The 4,684-nt window shown below is 32.6% G+C and overlaps 1 pseudogene; it reads right to left on the reverse strand.

Annotated features, from left to right (window-relative positions):
* Positions 1 to 603: 603 nt before the first annotated feature.
* On the reverse strand, positions 604 to 4,433 carry LOC108482825 (fasciclin-like arabinogalactan protein 4; annotated as a pseudogene).
* Between the last annotated feature and the right edge of the window lie 251 nt (positions 4,434 to 4,684).

Consider the following 4,684-nt stretch of genomic DNA (forward strand, 5'->3'; position numbering starts at 1 on the left):
TTCTGCTTTTAAGCTGAAAAATTATATTTTAGTTCATTTGAAATATTATCTAGGCTCCAACTGCATATCCAATATATAATTGAATGATTGGGCAGAAGAGTACTTTAAATAAATAAAATATTAAACTAAAAGTAGAATAATTTAAGTTAATAGTATTTGAAAAGAATATGACATGATTTTCTTTTGGAAATAAAACTTAAAAGTGTGTTAATTAAGAAAACAAATTAATTAAAATTTAAAGTATTGAACTTTAGAGACCAAGATTGTTGATGCTAAAAAAACAAAACCAAGCGTATAAATAAATAAACAGTGCTTAAGCTGGACGAATGTTCTTCAAAATTCCATTAATTATCCAATTAATTAAAAAGAAAAAGCTTTACATTTTATACAACTACAAGATGGAAAGCAAAATGATGAAAATTTAAATATAAATTATTATTATTAGGACATACACTGATTAAAAATATAGCAACTTTCCCTTTAAATTTTGCATAAAATAAATTTAAAAATGGCTTCTTTTGTAGGCAATAATTCAATTCATTGTGAAAGATAAACACAAAAAAATAAGTAATTTGCAGTTAAAAAAAAATTCAAGGTTCTAGCTCATACCAGTAGATACAATCCTATACAACATAGAGCAACAATGCAGCTTTGCAATCATAATCTCTCATCGTTAGATTTCATATCTTCGTGAAAACCCGACAGGGATGAAGCTGGACCACTTAACCAAGGTGAATTCTCCAGAGACGGGGATGTTTCCGGCAGCTAAACGGTTGTCCCCACCACAGGATTCCCCGGCTTCTCCATTACCCCGGCTGAATCTTTCCCGAAAACCTCTCTAGGCAATAAAACCTTGGAAACCTCAAAAATGGTGACGGGGTTTTGGTCAAAAATTGTTTGGGTAACCGACACTTGAACGATCCCCGTATCGATCGCAACGAATCCGTTGTGAAGCTGCTTGCGTTGCTATCCTCCGTCACCAGTGTGGGTTGAACAAGGTTCACGATCAACTCGAGCGAACCCAAAGGATAATATGAATGAAGCACGTGGAATTTTAGAACCACCGATTTCTTATCTGTCGGAAGAGAATGTAATCTAAAGTTTCCTGGCAGATCGGCGAAAGCGTCATCGGTGGGGACGAAGAGTGTGATCCCGGCGCCGCCTTTGTTAGCTTCGAATTCATCAACGACACCGGAGGCGGATGACATTGCAGCGGCAACGTTGAAATTATGGCCGTCGATTAAGCCTTTGGTAATGTTGAGGACCAGGGGATGGCGAGTTTCTGAAGTCATTAAATTGAAGTCATACGAAACGAGTAGGGAATCAACGGCGAGGATCGTGATGTTGAAAGACAGCGTCTTGATCAGGGATAAAACGGTGGCGTTTGAAGAGGAGAAAGTGACTGGTGATTGGATCGTAATGGAGTTAGTTAACGGATTGCACGTGATGTTGACAACACCGAAGTTGGCGGGGGCGCGACCAGTTGTTTGGAGGAGGGTGGTTACTAGGACGTCGAACGACGAGATCTGGAGGAGGTCGATCCAGGAGAAATAATGTATGAGGACGTGGTAGCGGAGGATGTCGCCGAGTGAGGACGATAGGAGGCAGCGCATGAGGTTGGAAGAAGGGGGAATGGAGAGGTAAGAGTTGGGGATGGCGAGTAAAATGATGAGGTCTTAGCGACGTGTAACACCTTGAAAATTTCTACAGTAAGATATTATCCTTAATATAGTAAAATAAGGAAATAAAGTGACAAGAAGAGGAAAATTGAGTTATGTCACTGGGAAGTATATTATGACATATTGATTCAAGAAAGGACTAAATTGTAAAAGTGAGAAAAGTTTTGTTGCCCAAGAGTAAATACTCAAAATTTGAGGGATTAAAGTGTAAATATGAAAAAGTTGAAGGACTAATAGTGTAAATATTTTAAGGGTGGAATGATCTAGAAACCAAGGAAAATTGATGAATTAGGACCAAATTGAATAGGCGAAGAATTATGAGGGACTAAATTGCAATTTTACCAAATTAAGTGATGACTCAAGAATGGAATTTTAAAATATCACAAAGGGAAAAATGGTCAATTGAAAGAGAGAGAAATCTAGAAAGTAATGATGATGTTGGTGATATTTTATAATTATTTAATTATATAATTATTATTTATATAATATTTTAATAAGATATTTATTATTTTATTATTTTATTTAGTCTATATATATATGTGTGTGTGTGGAAAAAAAACACACACACACACATACACATACACTCCATCATTGTACATGCATCCCACCTTAGAAAGAAGAGAAGAGAAGAAAAAAACTTTTCATTCTTTACAATTTAGTCCTTTCACCAAAAATTCACCATTTTCACCTAGAAATCAAAAGAATTTTCATGGTTACCAAGAGAGAAAAATAATAAGGAGACTATGGGAAGCTAGAATATCAAGTTAGATTCAAGAAATAGAAGCTGGAAGAGAGAGAAAATCAAGTTAAAATATTGGAAACAATAAGACAAGGTAAGAACATCAAGATTTCCATATATTTTTAAGTTTGATATTATTGAAAAAGCATGGAAATGAAGCTAAAGTAGAGTTTTCTTATATATGGTTCTATGTTCTTAATATATTAGTGAAGAGAAATAAGAGAAAGTGGGGGAAAATATTGTAGAGAAAGGAAATAATGGTGTTATAAACTTAATAATTAACATTTTGCACTAAAACAGTTTTGGGTAAGAGCAGTAGTCTAACTTTAAAAAATCACCAAAAATTGTACAAATAGAATTAGAGAATTATAAAATATTAAATTAAATCTTATTAAGTCTAGTTTATTATAGAAGAAACCATGTAAGCAATTGAATTGTTAATCATGAGATATAATAAATTTTGTGAGACAAGGTCAGAATGATTCCGGGTTCCCCTATTATGACTTTGGAAAGTCATAAAAAATCGAGGAAAAATAATTAGATCCTTAAATTTATATATTTTAAAATCCTGAATGAGTCTATTTTCAATAGAAACAAACGAGAACATTATCCGAATCCTGTACAATGAGATAATTAATTTTTAGTAAATAAGGGTCAGAACTATTAGACAACAGAATAAGGGTGACTTTAAAGAATAAAATGTACTTATTGGATAAACCAAAAATTCTTAAAAATTTATGGTAAGAAGATACGTAAGTCTAGTTTCATGGAAAATTATCAGATCTTAATTTCGAGTTTTGTATCTCAAGATATAAATAATTTAGTGATTATGATGCAAATGGACAGTTTTGAATATACATATAAGTAAATAGTGAAATTATTGATAATGTTACTTGTAGCATGTTATATAAATTAAGGATGTGGAATGGAGAGGAGGAGGGGAAAATATGTATGAATATTCAGCTAGAACGACTAATTTGCATGTTTTAGGCTCAAGGACTAAATTGAATAAAAGTAAAACTTTATGGGAAATTTTGTAAAAATATTAGAAATGAAAATTTGCATGAAATGAATTATTTTATTATTTAAAATTGAAAAATTAAATGAAATTATTAATTTAGTTCAAGGTCGAGGAAAAACATGTTTTAAGGATTAAATTGAAAAGTGTTGAAATTATGGAAAATTCTGATATTTTATAGAATTAATGGGTTTTTAGCAATTTTTATGAGAATAACGGCTGGAAATAAGGATTAAATTGCAAGAATTTTATTTTTATGAGCCTAAGGATAAAATCGTCATTAATTAAAAAGTTTAGGGGTAAAATGGTAATTTTGTTTAGAGCATTAATTGAATGTATTAGAACATGAAACAAATCAAAACGACGATCAAATTCATTTATAAAGATCCGGATGACTCGAATACGAGACTTGAACATGGAAAAGAAAAGATATCAGATTAATGAAATTATAAACATGAACAAGCAACAAGGTAAGTTAGTGTAACTAGAATTGTATTTTTAAATGCATGAAATATCGATATAATGAATTACTTGATTTATGTTTATGAAGAAATGGCAAGAGAATGATATTTATCATGACATGTAAATATGTGATTATCTTTGATACGTTGATACAAGGAAATTAAGTATGAGACGAGTAATAAATTCAAGTAAAACATGTCGAGAAAAATAAGTACGTTTAAGGGACAAAATGTTTGATTTTAATTGGTTCCAAATATGAACGTTAGATGAAATAAAATATTTGATAAATAAATTGGAAATTCTGGTAATACTCCGTAACTCTATTCCGGTGATGGATTCGGGTTAGGGGTGTTACACGATGCGTGAGGTCAAAGGCCACGAATGAGGAGGTGAGGAGGGAAGAGAAGGAGGTTAGGTTTTGGAAGGAGGAGAGGATGGAGGTTATGTTGAGATCAGCGGCGGCGGAGGAGGATAGGAGGAGAAAACAAAATAATGTGAGAGGGGTAATATGGGAAATAAAGAATGAAACTGTCATGCCTTTAAGCAGGGTCTCTCTCTGTGTCTTTTGCAGAGTTTGAGAGTGAAGGAATGAATGGAGTGTGGAGAGAGGCTTTTGATTGTTTGAATGAGCGAGTGAGTGCGCGAGTACTACTGGATGGTGTGAAAATGAGATGATCCGAATGATTAAACAAAAACTTATTCATGATTAACCTATACATATGCTTCCTAAACTATATTTAATTTTATGTTTTCCTCTTATCCACTTGTTATTTTTTCATCATACTA

Source organism: Gossypium arboreum, chromosome 1, assembly GCF_025698485.1.
Source record: "Gossypium arboreum isolate Shixiya-1 chromosome 1, ASM2569848v2, whole genome shotgun sequence".
Lineage (NCBI taxonomy): Eukaryota > Viridiplantae > Streptophyta > Magnoliopsida > Malvales > Malvaceae > Gossypium > Gossypium arboreum.